Consider the following 15,743-nt stretch of genomic DNA (forward strand, 5'->3'; position numbering starts at 1 on the left):
CTTAAAGATGGGCCACATTTTGAACATAACCATGAGGGCATAAAATTAAATACAATAATAGAAACCCACTCACTAGCACATACTATTGATTTAACAAACCCAGAGGTAGAGGGCACATATGTTCCAACGTTCAAAGGGAGAGGGTGCTCCACTATTATAGACTACATACTGATATCCTCCTTTGCCAAAAATAGAATCGCTAAGGTGAGAACTAAATGGAGCACCTTTATTATGGAAATTATACACACTATCGGGGGGGGTAAGTTTAAACGCAGGGACACTAGCCTTCAGCCAACAGACCAGGGGAGGCGACTAAAGTGGGTGAGGATAAATCCCCATGAGTTTTACAAAACATTAGTTTAAAAAGGAGGAAAACAGGTTGAAGATTATCTGGACCCCCTAATAGAAGGACCAGAATTAGTTGCATCTTTTGCATCCTTGACAAACCTAGTGGATAAACTGTTGGAAACAAAAGGTCCGAGGAGGGATTCCAAACAACCGAGATGGTTCGACATGAGCAGTTCCAAAGCTTTAAGGAACCTAAAAGCTTGCCTCAAAGCTAAGCCAAGGGATAAGGCAGAAGTGGCTAATTGTGGATCAGTTTATAGAACTAAAGTAAAGGAGAGGAAGAACGTCCTACAAGCAGAAGTATGGGCAGACTTGAGAGAGGCGGGAGAAAACAGGGACTTTGCAGAATTCTGGAGAATTGTAAATAGGCCCTGTTTCACAGATAACTCCGCCCCGGTGATTAGCACCAACATCCTGCCAGATCAGTGGGTCACACACTTCCAAGGTCTATAGAATAAGTCTAAATTAGCAATTCAGGAGGGTGAATGGGAGGGTACCCGGAGTGGTGAAATAATCCTTTCTTTAGAGGAGATAACAAATGCGATCCGTGGGCTGACCCCGAATAAAGCCCCTGGTCCAGATGGAACCCCTCCGGACCTATATAGAGGCAATATAGACCTATGGGCCCCAATCTTAACCAGGGTCTTAAACGCGGCCATCAAATCAGGGCTACCATGCTCCTGGTCCACTGCATTGATCGTACCCAGTTTTAAGAAAGGGACCAGGGACGATCCAAAATGCTACAGGCCGATTTCGCTCATTGATGTCTCGGCCAAAATCTTAGGTCGAGTGATCCTAAATCGGCTCATGGAGTTGACAGAGGAGCATCAAACAATAGTTGATATACAGTACGGGTTCAGAGCCGGCAAATCAACCAGTGACCAGTGCCTGAATTTGTACCTCTTAACTGCTAAATATACAAAAGCCAGCAAGGGCACGGTCTACATGGGATTTATGGACCTGGCTGCGGCCTTTGACAATGTCAATAGGACTAAACTGTGGGCCATGATGTACAAGTTAGGCATTGATGTGGGGTTGATAAATATACTGAAAGAGCTGCACTGGAATACTACCGCCAGCGTCCGTTTTAGCCCAGAGGGAGGGCGTACTGACCAATTTTTATGCTCAGGAGGAGTAAGGCAAGGGTGCATACTCGCCCCTTTTCTCTTTTCACTCTACATCAATGCCCTAGAGAGTGCCCTTATTGCCCTAGATGTGGATTGCCCCAAAGTAGGACCGCGTCAAATCCCAGTACTATTGTACGCGGATGACGCGGTCCTGCTGGCCCGAACCCCGAGGGCCCTGCAACTTCTGGTGGATGGTTTTGTTAAGTTTATGGCCGACCTAGACCTTTCGGTCAATCTAAATTAAACCTTTGTTATGGTGGCTGGCAAAAAACCTGCAAATAAGTGTGTGTTTAAGATAGGGTCACATACCTTGGGTAAAGTAAAAACTTTTCCCTACCTGGGCCTCCTATTTGATGGTGATATTCAATTTAGCCAACTCCTCGAGGAACATTGTACCAAGTTAGTCTCCTCGAATGGTGCTATATTAGGCTTTGCTCGTAGGCTGGGGCGCTGGTGTCCAGAACAAATAATGGCACTATATGGCTCAATTAGCACAGCAAAAGCCTTGTATGGTGCAGAAGTGTGGGGTTTCAGGGACTGTAAGTAACTACAACTAGAGGAAGACAAGTTTTTCCGCAGAATCCTGAAAATCCCACATTCCACCTCTGCCAAAATTGCCCATGCTGAACTGGGGATGCCATACATCTCAGACTACGTTAAGCTGAGGCCAATTATAGCATGGATTAGAATTTGGACCAACCTGGAGTCAGCTTTGAGCAGGGAAATTGCCTTGGACTGCTTGCAAAGGGATAAGGGGCTACAAATTCCTTGGCTAAAATATGTGAAAGATTCTTTAATGAATATTGACCAGTGCCAACTTTTTAGTGACCCGTCTTTGATTTCGAGCAGTTGTAAATTAAGGGTGAAAAAATTGCTCCTAGAAAAATTTGAATCTGTTAGAAGTGGTCTTGGCCCTGTAAAGAAATCAATAGCAGCCCATAGCCTTGTAAGAAATGGGGTGGGAATGGAACCATATCTGTTTCTGATGTACAGCCAGAATGACTGATTATTAATGTGCCGTTTTAGGTTCAATCTGTTACCTAACATCTTAGCTTACCCCGCTGGTTTTACTGTAACAATTGAGCAGAAGGGTGCTTGCGGCTGCGACAATAGGTCTCCGCAGGACACCCTTCATTTTGTACTTTTATGTTCATTTTATAGAAATCCTAGGCGTTTGTTTTTGGTTGACATTCTTAGGAAACAGAAATTTCGCCATGCAAGAGCTGCACTGTTTTTCCTACAGAAAGCGAGTGATACCCATACTTTATGTGCCATTTTAAGCTTTTTAAAAGTAGCCGTAAGATTGAGAAATACAAGAAATTAATTTATCTTTGTAAATAATCAGATTCTCCTTAGGAATTGCACCCTCCCCTCCCTACAGTTTTAATTTACCAAAAGTTCAGAAATGTTATATAATGAAATTTTATTATGTAATGTATTTTTATGAGGATTTTTTTATTCTCCAAAATAAAGATTACTGAACTGAACTACTGAGACACTGTTGACTGATGCAGAGAGGAGGAGGCAAACTCTGGTGATCTTTAGCTCACCCACTCGCCTATTTAGAAGGACACACCCCACAAACATGCTGGGTTGATCCAAGTGTGCATCAACAATCAGGTACCAGAAGAGCCTGGGAATCTTCACTCAACTTGCCTTAGAGAACTGCCTGATGGGACTTTTCAATAATACCTCTACCTGCCACACAGAACTCCCAAGTCAAGAACGTGGACTGACTGTCCTGTCACAAACTGCAGGGAAGCGGCTCCAGTCTAGCCATGGTGAGCTTGTGCTTGCCCTGAAATTGAAGCCTTTCCCTTTACTATGTAGTAAAGCTCACATATTCCCAGTATGCCACCCCCTTGTTTAGGTCCCATATTATGTTTTGCTGTAATCAAAGTACTTTTCATTAAAAAAAGCAATACTCTCGACATTCACATATTGGGTCTGTTGTGTGTGACTGTTGAGTTCTGAGTCTCTTTCTATTTCCGCTCCCACATTAATTCGCAGAGTCACCTTTGACTGTTCTCCCTTGCTACCCAGAGAGTCAAGTAGGGTGTATTTGCCACATTTTGCACTGCGGTTGTAGGGCGAGCCGAAGGACATCATTGGTAAACGACCCCAATCCACACAGTTGGGGCCTAGTAAACACTGTGCGCCCTCGACCCCCACTCACCACCCGGACAGGTACTGACAAAGGCATAGTGGAAACGTAGTTGTGCCTGACTCTGCCTTTTTGATGTTCCTTATGGTGCTGTCCTGTGTGTGATTGCCGCCACGGCTGCGGTCATCGTCCATCGAAATCCCCCCTTACCCGGCTCCACTGGTCTTACCCGCGCGGGCCGCGGCTATGTGATTGGTTGATGGTTTGACGTTGTACAGCTGTTTAGGGACGAAATGAAGGTGTTGTCAATGAGACCTCTTGAATTGGACAATGTGTATTTATCTCATTGTGCTGTATAGACAGATTTTGTTTTACCGTGCATACATTTAACTGCTCTTTGAGGTATGGGCTTAGTTTTGACTTTTTTGGTGTGTTCATGTGGCATGCTAAATGTGTTTATGTATGATGTATATATAATACACTAGCCGTGCAGAGGCCGTTAGGAGTAGGTCAGACTCTGTCCTTCCCGCCAAGTAACTAATATGTTGCTCTTACGGCAATGAACCTACGCCCTGCCCGTTGAAGCCTCATAGAGCTCACAACTGAGTCTCTTTTTCACTTCTTCACTTGCTCACTTATTTTACTGAGCAGTACATACCACTGGCCATTTTGCCAGGAGGTACACAGGGGATCAGGGTAGGGTGTGCTTTTTAGGGAGCACACACCTCCTGTCCACCTGTTTTTTGGTCCTGATGCATACCGGGCAAACGCCCTATTGGTAGAAACATGTTGACCATTCAACATAAACACATATAGAGATCCCTTGGCCGTAACTCCCCTACCAGGATCTCGCTCACTTAATTTTAACATTGTTCAGTTGCTCTATAATAAAAACTATATTTTTGAGTACAACCAGGACAATTTTTAACGTTTAAATTTTCACACCCACAGTCACAACCCGCTCCACTGTATTACAGGTGTCGTAGCACACCCCGTTGGCGCTAGGCCGCCAGGGTGGACCCCGATGATGAAGCATGTCACCACTAGGTTGGTGAGTGAGGGGTTTTAAACAAAAGGATGAATACTCTCCTTCTTGCCAAAAAACCTGCCCTCCAGATACGTCTGCTCTTTATCTTCAAGGGGGATACTCCTCTCTTTGTTTTGATATATAATACATGTGCCATGGTGTGTGTGAAATATTGCTCCATTCACCGTTTTATTGTTAGTTTATCGTTGTATTATTAATGCCAGCATCAATTGATATCTGCACGAATAATACATTGCAGCTCCTATAAGTGGTTTATAGTGGTGTGTGAATTACTTCGAATTTGAGATAAAGTAAATATGAGCCTGTTTTGCATTTGGTACTTTTAAAGTAGATATGGGTGACACGTTTGTGATTTGGTCTTGATTTACACTGTAATGTGCGAGTCACTAGAGCTACGGGGCCCTCCTTTATTTCTTTGTTTATCTATTTTGAGGAAGATAGTACCAGTTTTTGAGTCAGCCACTTCCACTTTTACACCTTCATTGGAGGTTTTGTGATGTACTGATATTCATGTGTGGGCAAAATATTCTGAACATAAGAGATAGGGAATACCTGTTTGTGATAGGCCCTTAGTGAAATGTCGACGGTCGTAAAATGCAATAGTGCTAAGTTGTACTACTGTAGTGATATTCTTTGGGGTTGGAAATGGCTTTGTAAATTGGTCGAAACTGTTTATATTATAGTTTTTCTAATTCAGGGTAACAATAACACATATCCTCAGTTAAGGAGCTCCCTGAGATTGTTTTGTAACTTGGACACATCGTTGACTTTGAGTTTGTTATAATTTTCCGTTATATATATATATATATATATATATATATATATATATATATATATATATATATATATATATATATATATATTGTAATACAAGATGCTCAGAGTTGAAAGAAACACTCCACAACAGCTGGTCGCACGCAACCTTTTATTGCTTTGAAGGTGGCATTTCCTCCGTTTTTTAAAAACCTTCCACCAACGCGTTTCAGAGCTGTCCGCTCTTTCTTCAGGGTGAGATGGCTTGATGCGATGATTTTCAGCTGCCTCACAGTCTCCTGCTCACGTGCCTTTAGTAGTTGCGAGCCGCTTTGTTGCGCTGTGCATTGTGGGACTTGTGGTGTTTATGAATAGTCAGTGTCTGCCCACAGTGGGTTTCGCATATTCGCCATCACTAATATCAAGGTCCACAATGATTAGTGAATTCATTGTAGTGTTCAGGCACTCCAGTGTGCCCCGGAACGATCTGCTGACCTTCAATTATTCAAAGCGCTGCTGCGCCGTCTTTTCCACAGGCACGGTTTCCTGCTAAGACAGTCCCATTCCTCCTCTGCTCCCTCTCAATCAGCTGGGAGGTGCTCCTTTCCGCGACCGAAGCCGTCGCGTAAATTTTGTAATACAAGATGCTCAGAGTTGAAAGAAACACTCCACAACAGCTGGTCGCACGCAACCTTTTATTGCTTTGAAGGTGGCATTTCCTCCGTTTTTTAAAAACCTTCCACCAACGCGTTTCAGAGCTGTCCGCTCTTTCTTCAGGGTGAGATGGCTTGATGCGATGATTTTCAGCTGCCTCACAGTCTCCTGCTCACGTGCCTTTAGTAGTTGCGAGCCGCTTTGTTGCGCTGTGCATTGTGGGACTTGTGGTGTTTATGAATAGTCAGTGTCTGCCCACAGTGGGTTTTCGCATATTCGCCATCACTAATATCAAGGTCCACAATGATTAGTGAATTCATTGTAGTGTATATATATATATATCAATGCTCTTTTGCCAGTCCCACCAAATGAGCAGCACCCGAATGCACGCTAAGGTGGCAAGCCTTTTATTCAGGATACAGGCAAGTTCAGTTCGTGATATCAATCACACAGCCAACATGCGATTCGCCTTACGCATTTCAAAAGTCTCTCCTTTCTTCCTCAGAGACCATCGCTATGATGAATACATGCTCCGGTCTCCATTTATCACTGCCAAATCACGCCCCCAGATGGGCCGGTTCCTTAACCATCGGCATTGTGGATATTGGAGTCCTGGAAAATCCAACCTCAAATGGTGCATTAATTTCTGTGAAACATTTACTTAGCCTACATGCCTCCACATATGCGCAGCGGGCGCGCCGATGGCACGCTAAAGGCGTGCCTAATGCAAGTCCGTCTACGCCCAACCAGCACAGAGGTCTACCCCAGGGAGTACCTACTTGCTCTTCAAGCCAAAGCACCCTGCGCCGACCATCTTTGGTACCCAGACACCCCCCATACTCAATGTATTAAATGCGGGTTCTGAGCCAAAGTTGACTCTGAGGCTTTATCAAAGACTCTCAACCCCACAATCCTCAATATATATAGCCTTAACTGTAGGTCTCTAGTGAGACATCATGAAGAAATATTTGATCTTCTTCTGGACCGGTCACCGGCCGCACTTTTTCTAACTGAAACACGGCTAACCAACAACTCGCTAGCTATCGCTGCCCTGGCCCTCCCGACAGGCTACTTGATGCTCACACAGAATAGACCTAGTGGCAGGATAGGTGGGTTAGCTGTGATATTTAAATCTGCCTACTCCTGCACTCTCTCTCCTCTGACCATACCTGACTGCGAATGCGCTCTATTCAAGCTTAAGATATCTGACAATTTCACTCTCACTGGGCTTCTTATATACCGCCCCCCTGGGCCGGCTGAAGCTTTCCAGGAAGCCCTGACTCCTACCGCATCCACTCTTGCACTGCAGACAGCCAACTTTAGCATCCTAGGAGACCTTAATCTACACCTGGAGCGCCTTGACTCCCACGAGATCACTAACTTCCTGGGAGACTTGGAAGCTTGCCAGCTAACTCAGCTAGTGGAGGGCCCGTCACATCTTGCAGGCCACCTACTGGACCCAATATTTTCCAACATCTGGTTGCTCAAAGTCGATGCCCCCCTTCCATTAGTCTGGACGGATCATTTCCTTATCCATATATGCCTTAGTACATCTAATGCCTCTCGGCAGAATCTCCCCCCGCCCTCCTGGAAACGCCCCTGGCACAAACTGGACGCTCTCAACCTTGAGTCCAGCCTAAAGTCATCTCGCCCAGACTGGCCCACTGACCCTGAAGAAGCAGACAAAGCCTACAGGGGGTGGATTAATAACTCGCTGGACCACTGCATTGCAAAAAACCTCTCTTGGGCCAAACGCGAGCAACCGCACCCCTGGTATAACGAGACCTTAGCGGCAGAAAAAAGACACTGTAAGACTTTGGAGCGCGCCTGGAGGCACACATATGACCCTCCAGCTAAAAAAACCTACAGGAAGGCCACCAAAGCTTACCACAAACTCATACAAAAAACGAAAGCAGCATTCTGCACCGATATGATTAATTCTAGCCATAATCCTTCTAAAACCATTTTTTCACTCATAAGTGACCTGACAAAATCCTCAACAGGAACTAACTATATAATATCCTCCAATGTGCAATGCGAATCCCTGGCATGCTATTTTATCAGCAAAGTTGAGTGTATTTACAACTCACTGGACATCAGAATGGCTATCTCTAACTCATGCCCACCTACCTATCCATCCGACCTTCCCTACTCCCTACATATCCTTCCACCTATGTCCTTTAAAGATCTAGAAACCCTGGCCGCAAAAGTGAAGTCCGGTTCCCCCGACGACCCGGTTAAACCACACACCTTCAGGAAATTTCAGGATTCCATCTTGCTTGAGGTATGGGAGATGATAAACAGATCGCTCTAGTCTTCAATAATCCCTAAATCGTGGAAACATGCCAAGGTTGTTCCCTTACTGAAGAAGCCTGCTCTGGACGCATCTCTGCCAGAGAACTTCCGGCCTTTTTCCCTTCTCCCATTCCTGCCAAGGTGATGGAATCACATGTTAATTACACCCTGACCAAGTATCTGGAAGTTAATGAGATCTTGACAGGTCACAAAATGGATTCCGGCCTAAGCACAGCACGGAATCCGCCCTGCTGGCAGTCACTGAACATCTGAGGGCATCGCAGGACCTGGGCAACACCTCAGCTCTGATCCTGCTTGATCTCAGTGCGGCCTTCAACACGGTCTCCCATGAGATTCTGCTCCATCGTCTCGGGGAGATCGGGGTCAGAGGCGGGGCCGTGGCCTGGTTTGCATCTTTTCTATCTGACCGCTCCTTCCAGATCCAAGCCCCTCCATACCTGTCGGGCACGCACCACCTCAACGGCGGTGTCCACAGGGCTCCGCTCTCAGCCCTACGCTGTTTAACGTGTACGTCCGACCCCTTGCCCTTTTGGCCAAAGAACGGAAGATCAATATGATTTCTTACGTGGACGACACGCAGCTGATTTTCACCTTCTCCAAGAACACCGGGCTAGACCAGCTAAAATTCCGTGAAGATGTTCTAGCCATCTCGGATTGGATGGCTGAGAACTATCTTCAACTCAATTCCTCAAAGACGGAGGTGCTCCTGATTGGCCGTGAGTCATGTAAATGGGACCACCAGGCCCTTGACACTGGGTCCACCCCCCCAACCTAAAGAGGCAGTTAAGAACCTAGGCGTCCTGATGGACAACTCCCTCTCTTTCGAACTACATGCAAAAAAGTTGCAGGAATCTGCTTCGGCCGCCTTCACGGACTCAAACCCATCCTGGGATTCTTTGAGGCCCCCACCCATCAAGTTATCATTCAATAAATGGTTCTGTCACATCTTGACTATTGCAATGGGCTATTATTGGGCACCAATAAAATGGTCACAAAAAGACTTCAAAGGGCTCAAAATGTTGTCGCTCGCACTCTGTTTGCCCTACCCAAATGTTGTTGCACCCCCCACCTTCTGCATTGCCTGCACTGGCGCCCATGAAACAGAGAATCCAATTTAAGACCCTCTGTCTGACCCATAAGATCCTACACGGCCAGGTCCCCCAGTTGCTGCAGGGACTCTGTACTTTCTACGTTCCCACACGAGCACTGCGCTCTGCAGACCTACATCTGGCCTACACCCCCAGGGTGTGCAAGAGCAGAGCGGGAGTCCGCTCCTTCAGGTCTTTGGCCCCCGCCCCACGGAATTCTATTCCACTTAAGGCGCGCAGCACACAACATCACTGGTCCTTTCGTAAGCAGATTAAAACCTGGCTGTTTGCCTCCACTTAGTGAGGCTGCTGCAAGCGCCTACTTCCGAAAGTGACTATACATCTTTGTCTTTTTTGCTGTGCCTTTTCCCCTGGTCCTGTCTGCGAGCGCTCGGACGCCCTGTTGCTAGGGCAGCCATGCGCTATATAAGCTAGTTTAACATAACACGACATAACTTATTCAGATTTTAAGGCGTTTTTGTAATTCTCATTGCCTGATGTGCTATTTTGAACATTTGCTTCTCTCTGGCTGATGCCTGATTCCTTCAGTGACCACATGAATGGCTAATTAAAAGCAAAGTGTTGTAACTTCTCCCTCCCTGCCCCTCTCACACCCCTCTCCTTCTCTCCCTCTTGGTACTGCCCACTCTGCTTCCTGGAGTGTGTGTTAGAACGTTGGTGAGAGTCGTGACTGCCGCCAAGCTGGGAGCACCTATTACTTATGATGAAATAAAGTCATACTTGGAAACCCCTAAATGTAGTGGTTCTTTACTACATTTTCTGGCGACGAGGACGGGATGCTGAGCCAGGGTCAGCTGGGTGTCTATCCCCCCTGGACAAATTTTAAGCTTGAGCGGAGTGGTTAATTGAAATGAAGGACTCATCGATTAAATTTGAAGTTCACTGGAGAGCAGACCGGTAAACCAGACTGTACCCACTAAAGTGTTCCCGTTCGGGGGACGTCAGATTCTCGATTCCGTAAAGCAAATGGAAGTCGGGTGTGAAGTTTGGGGTAAACGAACTGGTGCTGTGTGGTGAAGGAATAACTGTTTCTTCCTGATTTGATGTCTGCTGGTATTTCTGGTTCGTACAACCAGTTTCTGGAGAAAATAAGATGATGAAATGAGTGAACAAGCTGCGTCGGGCGTTCAAAGGAGACTCTGAAGCTGAAAAGGAGTAAGACCCGAGTGGATGAACTATGAAAGGAAAGAAAGTTCGTCAGGTGAGCAGCTGAAGCTTTTGTGGAAAGCTGAAAGGAGCGGGAGACGAAATTGCTGATATCGTTCTCGTATTGAAGTGAAAATATGAGCCTTGGTTAGGAGGTAGTAGGTGAAAGTACGTTACGTTGAGCAACTGAGGCGAATGAAGTGACGATCTAGGTTGGGCGTCCCAATGAGAGTGAGGCGGTGAAGAGGAGTAAGACCCGATATGCGGAGCTTTGAAATTGGCGAAATATCGTGAGGAGAGCAGTTGGTACTAAGGATAAAAGCTGAGCGGAGCACAGGATAAGGTGAAGGTCCGAGTGTAAGGGGAAGGAGTGAGACCCAAGTATGCGGCGGAAGCCTGTGTGGTGAGCCGTCCAAGCGCATGTGAAGAGCTGGGCTCAGCGGTGGACGACATTGGTGATAGTAGAAAAAAAAAAAAAAAAAAGTACATTGAGCTCAGGAAAACGCCAAAGTCCTCACCTGAGGATAGAAACTCCTGCCCGAGAACATCGTAGCCATTCTTCCGAGCATCGCGTCACTTCCCTACAGCACGAAGCAGGACGAAGACAAAGAAAGAGGACAAGTGTAAACGTCCCTGAGTGTGTAGCAGCGGAGTTTAGGCTGCGGAAGGGGGCGGAATATCCGGGGTGTGTACCTAACCTCTCAAAGGAGGCACGCCGCCGTGGGATAAAGTGGTTAGAGGCGACATGCGGATAGCCATGTAGGTCAAGCCAGGGCAGTTCCTAGCCCAGCGGACGACGAGGGCCAGCTGAGATTCGGGGGAATTCTTCAGAGGAATGGAAAAGGTTGGAACACGGCCTCTGCTGTGAGCTGTGCTGAGGAGACGGTGTGCTCGGCACCTCTCCGAGAAGTGTTCTCAGACAGAATCTATTCCATGGAAGGAGCCTGTCGGTTGAGGTAAGACTTTGTGAGAAAAATTTGAGACTAGAAAATAAAGGTGTTATGAAGATGAAATCTGGGTGAGCTAGTCCACCCTTCCTGGAAATTTAAGAATACGAAAGTACTCTAGCAATTATCTGAGTAATGAGGAGAGTATACTTGTGAGAAACCTCTGAGAAAAGGGATCGCCACTGGTACTAGTAAATAAAGGTGTTATGAAGATGTAATCTGGGTGAGCTAGTCCCCTCTTCCTGGAAATTTAAGACTACGAAAGTACTCTAGCAATTATTGGAGTAATGAGGAGAGTACACTTGTGAGAAACCTCGGAGAAAAGGGATCGCCACGGGTCAGTAGCTTTACTTCACAGTCGCATAAAGCTTTGGAAACGTTGGGAACGTATCACATTAAGTGGTAGTCATAAGAAGCTGGACAGCAGCTGTGCATGGAGCTGTATGAGGGTTGTGCAAGGAACCTCTGTGGCAGAATCAATACTGACTAGAGGCGGCACGTCCTCCCAGGGACACCCTAACTCCTTGTATATGTGACAGTGAATTCTCAAGAGCCACAGATCTACTGACGGCGCGTTCAACACTTTTTCAGTGACTCCAGAGAAGGGGAACTAGAAGGGCAACAGAAGGTGGGGTAGGTAACTTGACCTTCACATTTTACAACCCCCAGCGCACATAGCCAATGCATTACTATTAATTGGTTCAGGGCGACAGAGAACTCGTCAAGGTGCATTTCTACCGTCACCTATCTGCTCAAGGTGGACATCATATCTCCACGTGAATCCCCAGATATAGTGTAGAAAATAACATGGAGAGAGCCCTAAGGTATAATTTTCCGCCCTCAGCGCCGTGTATGGAGGGAAACAAAAGGAACATGGCAGAATGGGGTGAGTGGAAAGGGTATGTTGAGATGCACATATCAGTTGTTGAGAAAGAGGATGTAGCTCTCATACCAGAGGAAAGGGCTGAACCAGCATTTCACAGTCTAGGAACCGAAGGACGGAAGAAGTACTGCGAAACGAGGAAAATGCTTACGAAGGGGCCACACAGAAATGTGTATAAAGACATCTCGTGCGCATGGGATGGTTATGGAAAACAAGTCTCGTGGGTAAAGGCACAAAGGGTTGAAGTGATCAAGGATAGCCAAGAAGAAGTTAACACTAGGAAAATAAACCCGGAGTGTACCACCTCCCTAGGTGGAGTGAAGACAGAAAAGGTCTCAGTTCCAGGAAAGCAATATAAGTTGGTTAACAAGACAGAATGGAATAGGGAATTAGCAAAAGGAAATGGGGAAGAATTTAAGGAGACCAACATATCCGTAAAAACATACTCTGAGAAGAACTTCAACGTAATAGGTTACACAGTAAAGGATTTAATGCACGAGGGAAAGGATACTTGGAGTGCCCTACATATAACGGAAAGAGGATCCACCATACCAGGGTGGAAGGATCAAAAGAAATTGAAAATAAAAGATAATGGAAGAAGAAAAGAACATGAGATTGAACGGGCGCTTATCCAAAGAGTACAGGGAACTAAAAGTGAAGCACAGAAGACTCATGCGCCGACATCTAAGGGTTTGTGTGACATGGAGGAAGCTGCATATAATAAAAAGTATGGAAAAGAAGTTGAGAGACATGAGAACAATGACAGAGAAGGAATAGGTGGGGAAAAAGGAGATCTCAAAAGAAAAGGAGAAAGTGTAATCACTAAAACTAATGAACGGCAAAGGATAGAATGTAAGGGTAACCTATTCAAGCACAAAGGGACGTGGCTAAGAATCACATCGTCAGAGTCCAGGAACAAAATGATGGAGGAATATGAACATAAATGTGAACAAGAAAGAGTTATTGACCTCCACAGACAGGGGCGAATTAAAACAGTTAAAGGGAGAGTGGCCGGCATGGTTACAACCAATGGTGAAACATGGATCGCCCACACGGCAGGCAATAAAGGTTGTAGAAAAGTAGTAGTAGAGGATGTACTAAAAAGAAAAATAGAGACGGACCAAAGCTGGGTGGATGAAAGAGAAATACGAAAGAAAGGCGAGAGGAAAGGCGGAGGAAGTGAATTTGCTAAAAACGGAGAAGTCGAGAGAAAGGGAGAGTCCACAGAAAATGAAACTTTCGATCGAGGGAAAATAAAATGTAGGAGTAACCACTTTATTTGCAATGAGATGAGGCAGAGTTCCACATTGGATGAGTTCATTATTGAAACAAGGGATGAAATTGTGGACTATGGTGGACAGAAAAGAGTAATGGATTTAAGTTGGCTGGAGGAAAAGGATGAGGATAAAGCTAAATATTTTCCATGGCATCATGGCAGTGAGATGGAGGGTGAGAGTGGGAAAAGGCAGGAATTGCTAAAAGGTATCTCACTAAAAGGCATGTCAGGGAAGAAGGGTCCACTCGATAACAATCACAGCAAGAGGGAATGCCGTGGCCCAGGAAATACAACAGAGTTCTTCCAGGGGAGTCAAGGAAGTGAGCAGGATGAGAGACTGAGGTCAGCTGACGCTGATGACAATGATCTGGAATTGTTTGAAACGGAGTAAGAAAAGGTCTGGACTCTGCCTACGGCAAAGGTAAGGAGGGTAGGAGAGGGACCAGACAAGTCAACGCGGATGACATTGAGAGAGAGAGAGAGCTCTACCAGGTCTGAGTGTTCAGGCGGGGTGTGTCGGTGCCCCAGTTACTTCCAAGGACTAATACAGTGGTACCGCCTAGGCACCCTTCCTGACGGATACATGAAGACCTGTGGAGGGGCACAAAATTACAAGTTGGAATTTTCCGCACATTATGTTCACACTCAGAGGAGTCTAAGGGAAACATGGAGGTTGCACTCTTTCCTGCCTCCCACCCCTGCCTCCAGACTCATCCCGCTATCTATAGGGGCGCTGAGGCGGGGTGGCAGAAGTGGACTTTAAGGGACCGGCCCCACCGGCTACACCTACCGTAGTATAAAAGGTGTTCATCCTAAGGGGAGGGGGGCAAGGTCAGGACCCGTTATGGATCCTAGCGGACCAAAGGGTCCACACGCTCTAGACTGTTTCCTGTCAGTTCCACACTTAGTTTAGTGTTAGTGTCACAGTTATTTGTCTCCTGGTTGCTGTTATTAGATCCTGCTTTCTTTGTCCTTCTCCCTCCTACCCACCTCCTCCCCACTCTGCTCCCACCTCTCCTACTTTCACCCCTCCTCCTTGCACCCCCCGCTGTCATTCCCTCTCCCACGTCTGGAGCTTCTCAGCTTCCTCTCCTCTGTTTCCTTTAGGGGGGAAGGTGTGTTGTAACTTCTCCCTCCCTGCCCCTCTCACACCCCTCTCCTTCTCTCCCTCTTGGTACTGCCCACTCTGCTTCCTGGAGTGTGTGTTAGAACGTTGGTGAGAGTCGTGACTGCCGCCAAGCTGGGAGCACCTATTACTTATGATGAAATAAAGTCATACTTGGAAACCCCTAAATGTAGTGGTTCTTTACTACACAAAGCTATCCCATTGCTATCGAAGCTCTTTTTGTTGTGTGACGTGGTGGAAAAACATTGACTGGGCCGTGATATAAAGATGTCCCTTGATGTCAACCCATTAAAAATGGTGAATATGCAACTGCATTTATGATACAAAGTGGAAATGACTCACTAGAAATGACTCACTAGAAGGCAGTAGCACAAGCAAAGCCCTCCATTGTCATCTAATGATTTGCTTGATTCACACAGCTGATGCTCAATCAGCGAGAACAGCTGATATGTGCAGCCACTGAGCTATTTAATTAATTTACTTACGTCCAAGTGATATAATGGAAGCAAATCATGCTGTGCAATTAAAACAAAATATTGATTCTACCGATATATAGTGCCATTTGAGTTTGTTAAAAGGTATATGACAAGAAGCAGTATTGTAGTTTTTTTCAGATTTGACCTACACCGGCTTACTACACCACACAATTTTTCTCCGCAGAACTTGCAAACATTGTGCTTTCTTAAAAAAATGTCTTTATGTTATACACGAGCCAGCGAGAATTAATATTTTCTATTTAAGAATCTTAAATCAAATATAATTGCTTGGCAAAAAACAATCAAAATTAAGCGACTCAATAAAAGCTCATACATAAAATAGTTAACTGCTTTGATGCTGTCCTTAACACTACATGGGTGTCAGGTTCCAAAGAGTGGCTGGAATGAGATGGAAATACTGTCACCAACC

The sequence above is a fragment of the Lissotriton helveticus genome, chromosome 2_1 (assembly GCF_964261635.1).
Source record: "Lissotriton helveticus chromosome 2_1, aLisHel1.1, whole genome shotgun sequence".
In the NCBI taxonomy this organism is placed as follows: domain Eukaryota; kingdom Metazoa; phylum Chordata; class Amphibia; order Caudata; family Salamandridae; genus Lissotriton; species Lissotriton helveticus.